At 47.2% G+C, this 12,063-nt stretch overlaps 1 protein-coding gene across 44 annotated transcripts in view; it reads left to right on the top strand.

The window, feature by feature from the left end:
* The window catches only part of Msi2 (musashi RNA-binding protein 2), a 368,962-nt gene that overhangs the window by 205,899 nt on the left and 151,000 nt on the right, over positions 1-12,063 (top strand). For 6 of the 44 annotated variants that reach the window (XM_087573127.1, XM_087573126.1, XM_087573125.1 and 3 more), the window contains exon 1: positions 11,023-11,122. The gene's annotated coding sequence lies outside the window, so the exon portion shown is untranslated. 44 annotated transcript variants of the gene reach the window in all.

The raw sequence follows: 12,063 nt of genomic DNA, 5'->3' as shown, positions 1-12,063 counted from the left end.
TTTTTCCTCTTGTACTGGAAAATGGGTGTTTTCCTCCTTCCTCCTCAGTGTGAGGAAACTGAAGGGCAGTGAGGTAAAGAAACTTGTCCTCAGCCACACAGCCAGACCATAACAGTGCCATTTTGTCATTTAGCAACCTCTTAGTCCTTGCTGTATGCCAGGTTCCCTGCTGAGGCACCAGGGAGGAATGAATGAGTTGAATAGAAACTAGTCCTGGTCATTTACGAGAGCTAAATTCTAGTGGAGGGAGACACTCAATAAACAGCCGATAAAATAAAAACGGAAATGACGGCCCACGAAGAAGTGCTGTGAGAGCCAGTTAAAAGGGAGCCAGGTATAGAAGAGGGGAGCCTTATGGTCCATCAGGGAGAGCTTCTCAGGGTTGCGGTTAGTCACGGTGAGACTTGAGGTTGCAATCCCACATCAGTCGTGGTCAGGGTGAATCTCTTGGGGTTGCAACTTTCCCTCATCTGCTCAAGGTGAGTCTGGAGAGAGCTAGAAGGAATGTTCCTTACCAGATGCACACACTGGTTGGGTCTGATGGTCTCTCTTCAGATTGCATGTGGAATGGCATACTTAATTAGCATCCTACCCTCTCTTCACAGCTGTCCACTTGACTCTTTCCCCTACAGTGACTGTCATGACTGCTCTCATGGTCTACCTCGCCCAAGTCTCCTTGCCAGCTTCCCTGTCTTACACAGTTCAGCCTTCACCCTCGGTAGCCTTAGTTTCTCCGTCCCATACTAGCCCCCAAGGTCTCACATTCCTCAGAAACCCACCTCTTTTTTTCCCCCTCATGTAAACTTGGATCCTGTCACCCCTGCATCCCAGCACCCTGAGTGGGGAATTAATGCTTTTTTTATTTGAAGAAATCTGTGGCTGTCATTTTTGATATCTTCTGTTTTTGTATGCAGGAACGCAGAGCACAATTAGAATACAGTTATATATCCTCATAGTTATTAAAGCTTGGATTAACATGACATAAAGTTTTGTCTGGGGAGTCTTTTGCTATGGCTCAGGGAGCATTTTTTGTGACAGTAATAGGCTACAGTTAATATACTTGAATGATACTAGAATCTGTGTTATAAGGCAGAACAAAAGGGGTTTATCTGCAGCTGAATTACAAAGGTGGAATTATCACAGCGGATGATCCACAGAGATCTGGGCTTAATTATTGTCCTTTGTGTCGTTTTAGCATAATACAGGTAGTTACTGGAGCAGAAGTGCAGGAGGCCTGGCATGTCACTCACCTGCTTATGCCCAGACTGCCCCCCAGCTCCACCCCACCCCACCCCATGACCACCTTACCCGCTGCCTGCTCTCCAGAGCAACAGAACCATCTGTGGCTGTGGGATGCTCCCGGGGTTACTGTGTTCTTGCCTTGTGTTTTGCACGACTCTGTGTTCCACCAGCAGCCCTGATCTCTTCTCCCTCCTCTAAGGTTCCCTGCCCTCCTGGCTTGTCACACCTTCTGTGAGGCTGATGAAGAGGCAGATATGAGAACTGCATTTTCTCTGCCCGGCGCCGTGGTCGCCACCTTCCAGAACTTAAATGTTCTGACAGGCAGAGGAGGCGAGCTAATGTGCTCTGTCAGCTGTTTGGTCACAGAGCCCGGCTGTGGCTAGCCCAGGTGTCTGGCTGCAAATGGAAGCACCCAGGTGTACCACTTCCCCAGCTGCTCCGTGAGGACAAAGCATGACAGCTTGGGAGTCAGAAGCACTAGGCAGCCACCTTCCTCCTGCCAGCCCCCGCACGCTCTCCATCAGTCCGGGAAGCTGCAAGTCTCTTGCAGGCTTGCGTAAGAACAAGATAGCCCAAACCCTAATGGGGTGGGACAGGACGCCCAGCATAGCACTGTTTGCTAGTGTTCAAGGTTGTCATTCTGTCCTGTCTCTCCCTGGCTCACAGGTCCAACTTATTTGATTGGTGACTGATTTCAGCTTCCACCCTGACTCTTAACTCCAAGAAACATGGTTGAAGTGTTTCCTTTGGTCTTTTGCCTGCATGTATGTCTGATGGTGTCAGATCTTGTAGTTATAGACAGTTCTGAGCTGCCACGTGGCTACTAGGAATTGAACCTATGTCGTCTAGAAGAGCAGCCACTCACTGAGCCATCTCTTTAGCCCCTGGGCCCTTTTTAATGTAGCTTTTTTTGCCCCCTGTCAAACTTCTGGGCAGCTATCACACTGGGGCGTTTTAAAAAGCTTTTCAAGTTGCTCCACCTTCAGAGTCAAAGAGAGGCTGAGGGTGGCTCAAGTCTACAAACCCAGCACTCAGGAGAGTGAGATGGGAGACCAGCTTGTCTGCATAATTAGTTCTAGACCAGCCTGGGGTATAGAATGAGACCCTATCTCATAAAAGTCCAAACCAGAAAAGAAAGCCAGGGAAGGGGCTAGCCCTTGCCCGGCCACTGCCTTCCCACTGGTGGGAAGCAGACCAGGATTTGTATGCCTTCCTTCTGTGGTCCTGTAGAGAGAACTAGGAGCCTTCAAGGCAGAGTGCCTCACACGAGATCATACACCCCAGAAATCAAGAAGACAGGCTTTGAGACTAGAGCCTGTGTTCTAAGGCTGTGCCTTTCAACTAGCCCCAAGTTTTTCTGTGACTTTCTGAATGTCTGGTCAGGGATAAATGGGGCCCAGAATGAAAATTCCTAGACCTCCTGAGTCCTACTCTCAAGGAAGCCCAGGGCTATGTATTTACCAAGGCCACCAGATGTGCTTCATGGGCTGGTGAGTGGCTGGGAGCCACAGCACTGTCCTTACTAGCAATGCTGGCACAGCCCTCCTGTCATCATAGAGGCTGGCAGTGGCTTTGACCACCAGGTGCTCTGAACTCATCCTGCGGAGCAGAGAGCTAGTCCTAGATACTTGGGACACCCCACTGGGCCCAAGCGACAGAACGTGGGAGCAGTGGCCTCAGATAACATTAGAGCCAGAGAGGACACATGGAATTCTCTTCACGTTTCCTGCCTCATAAATGAGAGAACTGATAGTTGAAGGAAGAGAGTTATGCCCAGGGACATGTTCACTGCAGAGCTGGCCCGTCACAGTTCCCCCTACTGCCCACTACAAAGTAAATGTCACCCTTTGCCTTGCCGTTGCTAAGATGATTTAAAAGAAGGGTTGGTTTTAATTAGAATAAACACAGTATTTTTCTTGCTGCAACAAGGCTTTCAAAGGGAGGGGGGAAAACCCTCAGTACCCCAATTATGCCAGAGCGGTCCCAGCTCTATCCAGGAGTAATTAAAAAATACAGCTGACGCTTGTTCTCTCCCTTGTTTTTAAATGAATAGCTAAGTATCTGTCAAGATGATGAGCGCCCAGGCTGCTGACGGCCTTGCGATCTCAATTTGCTCCCAGGAACTGCAGGGATAAGGATGCGAAAGCTGTGCTTTTTGCTGTGTGGCACATGGCTACACCAGACCTGCGCAGTCGGTGGCCGCTGGACCATGTCCCCTTACTTTGGGAAGAGCCAGATTTGGTAGTTAGGATCTAATTTCTTCATGCAATGTGTCCTCCTTCCCATAGATGGAGGAGTTTAGGGTGTCCTGGTCTGGCATAGGGAACTCATGATGTATTTGTTGGGTGGAGTACTACTGTGTGCTTGTGGAAGTCAGAGGACAAATCCTTCTTTGTTTCTCCCCTTTCATTTATATGTGAGCTCTGGGGATTGAACTCACGTCTCTCGGCTTTTAAAATCTAACTCCATAAGTCAGTTTTTAGCTAGCTCATGGAAGTTTGGTTTCCAAGACCTATTCTTTATTAGTTTCTCTCTCTCTCTCTCTTTCTCTCTCTCTCTCTCTCTCTCTCTCTCTCTCTCTCTGTGTGTGTGTGTGTGTGTGTGTGTGTGTGTGTGTGTGTGTGTATACAGTGTCCCAAAAGCCAGAAGAGTCAGATCCCCTGAAGATGAAGCTACAGAGAGTTTGTGAGCTGCCCAGTGTGAGTGCTGGGAACTGGACTGGGGTTCTCTGCAAGAGCCACAGGGCTCTTAACCACCGGGCTCTGTAAAATGAATTTAAAAAAAATAGAAATTTATCCAGTGAATTAATCTAGCAGCTGAATTTCTAATCCCCACTAACCACACAGAGAAACCAAGATTTATTTCCAGCTACACCTCAGTAGCTGGGTAGTTAGGATGATTATATTAGCCCCTATTCTAATCTGGCTCCCTCCCAGCCACATCCCGTGATACTTGCTTGTTATTCTTGATCTGACTCTGGACTTCAGATGTGTTTTTCTCATGGTTTCTTCTTGGATCTTCTCCTCCTCATGGTTCATCTCCTCATCCTCATAGTGAATCTGAAACTCACTTCCCCCGACCCCCTTTCCTCCCCCTGGCTGGCAGAAGCTTCCGCTCTGTTCTCTATTCTGCCCAGCCATTGGGTAATCAGCATTTATTGACAAGGCAGAATAAACGGTAAGAATTGTTTGCACAAACTTGAGACAGGAGAGTCTTAGTATAAGCATTACAATGCTGTGTCTAGATTGAAATAAGACTTGAGGGAAGAGAAATCAGCATTTGAATAACACAAGGCTAAATTTTACATAGTGTGCAAAAAACATTATGCCTACATTTTCCCCCTTTGTCTAATAAAAGGATCTTTCTCTTATAATAACATAATATATACAATAGCAATTACAAAGACGTATCAGGTAAGATTTACACTATAATGTCTAGCCCATAAGTATTTGGCAATTTTGGAGAAAGTATTATCTATCCTATATTATCTATCCTATCTTGGTGAGTTCAGATTTCTGTACCTAAAGCATTTTCCATCATAGCTTGCATCATCATCCTAAAAACATCTTAGTCCTGAAAACATCTTCAGCGTAATTGTGAGACTATAACTGTCTATAGTCTTCAACCACATCAGAGACCTGAGGAGGAATAAATATTGTCTGAGTAAGTAGGGAGCGCAGGTAAGCAGCTTCCAAGGCTAAAGAAATGACAGAGAAATGGCTGCCTGAACAGTTCCCCAGAATTATCTGTTTAACATTGGATGCCTACAGGACATCAGCAAGCCTGACATTGTTTGATGATAAAGCGTTTCCTTAGTATATGTGATGGTTGGAATTAACCCTAATAGATTAAAATGTCATTTTGGGGGCTGGAGAGATGGCTCAGTGGTTAAGAGCACCATCTGCCCTTCCAGAGGTCCTGAGTTCAATTCCCAGCAACCACATGGTGGCTCACAACCATCTGTAATGTGATCTGATGCCCTCTTCTGGTGTGTCTGAGGACAGCAGCAGTGTACTCATATACAAAATAAATAAATCTTAAAAAAAAAAGAAAGAAAAAGAATAGGCTAAAATGTCATTTTGTATCAGCCATGGGGAACTTATCTTTAATTCCAACAAAGGCAGAGGGATCTTTAGGCCAACTTGGTCTCCATAGTGAGTTGCAGGCCAACTAGAGCTGTACAGTGAGACCCTGTCTAGGGTGCGGATGCATTTTGCAGATTGATAATATTCATTTATTACACTTTTTCAGGGTCGAAAGGTAAAACAATAAGTATTTGCCTACCCTATCTCTAGTATGCATACCATTCTCGAGTCAAAATCAAGGGTAGACTTAAAGAAATTATTCCTAAGATTATTTTACCATTTAGAGTCCTTTACATTTACCCATTGGTTTGCAGCACATTTTTCTGAACATGGTATCCAGTTATCTGAAAGCCTGTTGACTTGAAGCAGAGCTAACACCATCTCATCCATCAGTGGTGGGTTCTATGGAGCAGGCATCGGGGAGGAACTGGGCAGGTGGTTCTAACCAGGAGCAGCTCAGAAGGTTGCATTCGAACTGCAGCCAGGTGTAATGTCAGGCCATCTCCAAGTGGTCTGTGTGCATATGGTTTGCGCTTCATTGCATCCATGGAAGCCTCTCGGCAGTCAGAGCCCTTACCCAACATTATCACTTCACTGCGCCGTTCCAGCAGGCGGGGCAGAAGACGTACCTTCACCTTCTCTAACCTAGCCTCAAAAGTCAAACATGTGAGTCCCAGACTCGCCTGGCATGGGGAGGAGGATCCCTTTCCTCTGGTTTGGGGGGGGGGGCACCTCAAGGTCACATTGTAGAGAACATGTTGGGATGGGGAAGGTGATGGCCCACTGTGGGAAATAAAAGGTGATCATGTGGCCACCTTAAGACACATTAGGGAAGCACTGCCATCATTCTATAGAGAAGAGAAAACCAGAGACATGTAGAACTTTCCCAGAGGTTTCTCAGTTACTGAAGGTCCTTTGAACCCAGACCCCTGTCTCTAGACCTCTACATGTGGCCTGAAGGGGAAAATGAGGCAGATAACCTTCAGGGCAGGTGGTTCTATGCCGAGATATATCCCCCCATCCTCCCACCCTCTCTCTCTCAAGATCCAAGAGGACTTGGGCCTTTGATTCCCAAATAGTGCGAGGAGTTGAGTGGGGTGGACTTGGGGGAGGAAGAGGTTGGGCAGATGGCCTCTTAGGATAGAAGCAAGTGAGCCCTTGGTAGCCTTTCTGCCTAACAAGGAAGGGTCTATATATACGGTATACAGGGGTATGTGGAGAGCAGACTTCAGCCTAACACCCTGCTTAGTGCCAAGAATGAGGTCACTCAGTGGCCTTTATATAAATTAAACAACTGTAACTAGTCACGATGCGGCAGCCTCAGAAGCTACCATTTGGCACGTTTCCATGTGTACCTGTTTATAGATACCACCTCATTTCATTCCCATCTAAAGAACATGCCGCTGGCTGGGGCTCAGAGTGCTAAGCACCTTCTTCTCTTGCTTGCCCAAGGTTCCTGTGGGGTTCTGACATATCAAATGTGAAGTTCATTCTCTGTGACCCTGGAGACCAGAGCCCTTGACCACTGAGTTGGCCCCTAGAGGTTTTAATCTGAAGGAGCAGCCCCGCCAAAGACATCAGCAGCAGTCTTTGCTATAGGGATCAGAGTGCCTGAGCTAGACTTGTCCAAAGCAAATAGTCTTTTGTGTTTGCAGCCATTCAGCAGACAGCCAGGAGTCCTTTTTTCCCCCTCCAGGCAGTTTAGCGTAAAGGGAAGAAATTCCAGCAGCATGAACCAGAAATCATCTTCTCTTCTCCCACACTGTGCATGGCCCCAAGACAGACTTCATTCGACTCTCAGAAGGTGGCTTAACCCCCAGGGACCCAAAGTGGGGTTACACTAATTTTTCCCAGGGTCTCTTGGGACATCTGGCACTCAATCTGCATTCTCAGGGCGACCCTTTGGAAGGCATGAGCAAAGGATGCTTACCTGATCCCCTGGCTGATCAGTTTTTCCTGGGTTGGTCTTCGAAAGAGAGATTGGCATAGAACAGCTTCCATTTTGGAAACTAGTCACATTATCCTAGAAAAAGCCTGCTGTAGTCGGAGGTCATTGCATGACTGTTCCTTAGGAAGTTAGTTGCTCTTTCTGTTCAGGCCACACAGTTTTGGTAACCACGCTGCTGCCCAGCCTTGCAAGTGTGTCATTCGAGACCTCTGAATCCTGGGGGCTACGGTTGAGACCATATGAGCTCAAAGCCTACAGCACAGATGTAGATTATCCAGCCCTTCCTGGGAGAGTCTTGTCTACCAGGGTGGGTGCATAGTATGGGCACAGAGAGGTCACTGTGGCTTTGGCGTCCTCCCGCAGATCTTTAGGAGGAAGACACGGAGAGAGAGTACAGAAGAAAAAGACGATTTGGGAATGTCTGGTGTTCATCAGGCCTTTAGCCCTCAGCACTGAGTTCTTCATGATATCTTGATGAGATGTAGACGTCACTCACCTTTCCCATTTTATAAGGAACATGGCGCTGAGTTTAAGGGCTTGAGCTTGGACGTCCACCACTGCCTTTAAACCCAGACTCGGCCTCTCACAAACAGGGTGACCGAAGCCAAAATGCTGTCTTCAGGACCCAAATTTCCTTGTTCATAAATGCAGATGGTGATAATATGCCTCCCTCAAGGGCACCACCTGATATTTGAACCAGATAACTCGTCCAGTGCAATAAGAATTCACTGCTCTTATTACTGTGTCATTAACAACTGAGGGGTGTGACTAGAGGTGGCTATCACTTTACGTCAGTAATTGCTTTGTCACCCAGGGACGTCCAGGTTCCTTCACCTGGTGCTGGGATTCTGCTAGGGTTAGAAGGTTCTGAAGAGCATGCACAGTGTGCCCACATCAGGGGCCTGCCACCCATCCTGCCTCAGCACAGTCCTCAGGTGCTGTCCTCCCTCCAGGATGCTGATGTAGCTTTGGGAGCAGATGTACAGCTAGGTTCAGATCTGGGTTCCGGCCTGTTCACCAGACCCTGGGCTTCTGTTTATGACTAATTGCTTTGTTTGTTCTGTATGAGACACTTAATTTTTTTCCCCGTGATTTACTCCTCTTTGTAATTAGGTGTAGTGATTAGAATCTTGTTCCTATTACAATGGAGTTTTGCTTTTAATTCATGCACATTCACCAGGCCTGTCTCTGTCTGTTCATTGATTGTCCCCAATTGGCTTTTCCCAAGCTGTCATATAAATCACAGTTCAGGGGTGGCTTAGAGACTAATGTGAGTCCAAGGAACCAAAGAGGGCTGACTGGGAATTCCTTTGCATTCAGCTGTGCAGGAGCAACGCATTCCTGAGGATGAAGTCTCAGTAATTCAGGTGCAGAGAGTCACAAATTAATAAACGTCCCTCACCGTATTTGAAAAATTAAAGATGTTATCTCTCTCATGCACACTGAGCTAAGAAAAGGTGTGGAAAGTAAAAATGAAAATTTATAAAAAATATTAACTGGTATTTTCTCCAGGGTTTCTGCTATGCACATGTAATATGTGCATTAAAAAATAAAAAATGTTTACAGGCCCCTTTATGATAGACTAACAGCACACATGTATCAACTACCCCAAGGTCACTGTGCATATCAGCAAGATCCTGGGTCTTTAAGTCCAGGGACTGGCTAGTCCCCAGAGTTTCCTTTTTTTGTTTTTATGGTTTTTGGTTGAATCTCAATCCTCTCTCTCTCTCTCTCTCTCTCTCTCTCTCTCTCTCTCTCTCTCTCTCTGTGTGTGTGTGTGTGTGTGTGTGTGTGTGTGTGTGCGTGCGTGCGTGCGTGCGTGCGTGCGTGCATGAGCCAAGAGTTGACATCACACATCTTCCTTGCTCACTCTCCACCTCATTGCTCTAACGCAGTGGAGTCTCTCACTTGAACCCAGAACCCTTTGATTCAGCTGTTCTCCCTAAGCAACTTCTAGGGATCAGATGTTTCTGTCTCCTGAGTGTTGAGATTACATCTGGGCTGCCGTGTCCCTCTGGCATTTACATGGGTGCTGGGGACAAGTACTTTACTTGATGAGCCAATAGATCTGCCTTTTGTCTGTCAAAGAGTGCCATTGATCCATTGGTCTAGGGCGAGGTTAGAGTAGGCAGGAACTATAGTTCTTGTTCAGTGAGGGCTGAGGCCAGAGGGGTTTTTAATTCAACATTTTTTCCTTCCCTGACTGTAGCTTTAATTTGCTAGATTCCTCAGAGTTTGGTTTCTGCTTTCCAGTTTTAACTTTTAAAGGTAACTGACACCAGAGTACCTCCTTCTTATCTTCCTTCTTCCCTTCACGACTCCTCTCCTGTCTCTCACTTCTGTCCTCTCCCCTACCTGTGCCCAAGGCCAGGTGCCCAGTCATGGCCAGGCCTGGGAAGGGAAGCGCATGGATTTCTTCAGGTCTCCATTCTATTTCCCTCCCCACAGAGGTTGAACACAGGCAGGTTTCCCATAAGTAGAGGAGCCTGAGGGGATTGAGTAGAGAGCAGTTGATCTGTAGATTGGACCACAGGGTATGCACTTGGTGGGACAGAGAGATACAAGGCTGGAAGGCAAGATTGCTCTAACCTGCTCTAGGCCATGCGGATTTGGACCGGGCCCCGTGGCCATTAGAATCCTGAAAAGCTTGCAATAACCCTTCACGGAAAGTAGGCAGATACACACTGACAGAGTCAATAGCAGTCAGTACTTCTGGGAAGAGAAGTGCAGAGAAAACGAGGAATGCATCAGGGAGGAGGTTCATCAAAGGAAGGAATAACAACAGTCTTCCCTAATACTCGAGGAATACATGCCAAGACTCTCAGTACAAGACTGAAACTGAGGAGCGAGGAGGAGTGGAAGGAGGGGAAACTATGGCTGGGGTATAATGTATGAGAGAAGAATTTAAAAACCAAATCCCCAGAAACTGAAGATGGGCCCTTATCCTAAATGTGCACCCCCCATGCCCTTTCCATTCTTTCGAATGCATATCAGGCTGTCAGACACTGTTGTCTTAACTCTCGCAGTTTGTGACAGGACTGCAGAAGGACCATGAGTCCTCTGCTTCACTGTTTCCAACAGCTGGACTCTCACGATAGCTCTCAGCTACCTCAGCATACAATTCCTCTCATCCATTATTAAATCAAGAACTTTCGCCTTAGTACTTTATTGGTGTATCTAATTGTCAGTCTCACTACCCTGTGCTTTGGGGCCCTCGGGAGATCATAAGAGATCTTTGGGCACGAGAACCATAATAGCATGCAGTTGAAATGATAACCAAGATGTCTACCCATTTGGGCAGGTAGCCTCTGCAGGCCGTATACAGTAAGCAAAGGGGTGACTCACATCCTAGACAGGACAGAGATGCCATCCTGCCGTGGTGGTACGTCCTATAAATATAGTGAGTTGTTTAGTTTGGAATTTCCTATTCAGTAGACACCATGGAAAGCAAAATTGCAGATAAGAGGAACATACAGGGAAGTCAAGCTCCAAGCCTGGGGGAAACAGGAGTGGATTGGCAAAGTGTGCAGCTTGACATTAAGACACTTTAGAGTTTGAGGTCCCAGAAACAACAATGGTGGGGAAGTGACGGGCCTGGCCAAGGGTAGGAATGAGACATGAGCACAGAGAGAAGAGTGACGGTGGAAGCTGTTCTTGGAGCAGAGCTTGGACAGAGAGAGGGGTGTGGTCACATGGGAGGGGTGTGGCCACAGGAAGGAAGAGGTATGGCTACAGGACAAACTGGATGACACAGGCTGGAGCTGTGAGTTAAGAGAAGGACAGGAATCCAGGGAAAGTTACAGAGTAGAGCACAGAACTCCCATGACTGGAAGCACCGACAGCAAGTGTAAGCATCTGGGGAAGTTGGAGAGGGGGAGGAGAGGCTGGTAGATCACTGTGCACTCCCATCCAGCCAGGGCTATGAATAAGATCCTGTCTAGAAATGGGTGGAGGGGTGGTAGCCCCTCCCCAGACTTACCTGAACACATTACCAGTGTAAACTGTGTCTCCTAGCATCTTGCCTGAATTTCCTAAACAGGTGGTCCATGATTCTTGAGGTGGCATTCTGCTTTGCAAGGGGTGATAAATGATCTAAAGTCAAAGCTCTGCCACTTGGTGGATTGTCACATAGCCATTCAAGAACTGGTGTTTAAGGTAGGGTAGTGTGAAGGGGCAAGGTATCAGTGCAGGCAAAAGAACAGCTTCTCGGACCTGTGCTCTGTGGGAACTGAAGGCGAATTTTAATGAGTTTTCCTCTCCTGGGGAAGGCACTGTTTTATTCTGTGGCAGAGGCTTTTCTAACTACAACAGCCTTTCTTTCTACCTCCCGTCCTCTGGCCGTGCCCCGCTCCCCGGAGCCACCCTCCCACAGTCTCTCTTTAAAAATAGACTTTCATGCATGAAGAAGCATCATAATGTAATACTGGTCTTATCTGCACACTTACCCAGCAGGCATTTACAAAAGACAGTGAACGGGTCTTCCATATCTCCAGGGCTCACAGAGGTGGGACATTTTCTTTTAAGACATGGTCACCTGAGTCTGGCCACACAGGACCCCAACAGGGCAATTAGCCTGGATCAGGACTGCCTCCCTGGGAAAGGTGTCCACTCCACTCTCTTTGCCTTTCATCTGCCCTGAGCTTTTCTCTCCTGATAAATGTTCCGAGAGGAGTGTCTTAAGGACCCAGGGAAACCTGTGGGGTTATTATGTCTCATTTGGTAGATGAGAGGGACCTGTAATTTTCCGTTGTGTATTTGTATGCACAGAGATGTGATAAAGACAGCTTG

This window comes from Rattus norvegicus, chromosome 10 (genome assembly GCF_021556685.1).
Source record: "Rattus norvegicus strain SHRSP/BbbUtx chromosome 10, alternate assembly SHRSP_T2T, whole genome shotgun sequence".
Lineage (NCBI taxonomy): Eukaryota > Metazoa > Chordata > Mammalia > Rodentia > Muridae > Rattus > Rattus norvegicus.
Note: the sequence above shows the minus strand (reverse complement) of the source record. Positions and strands in the feature narration are given on the sequence as shown.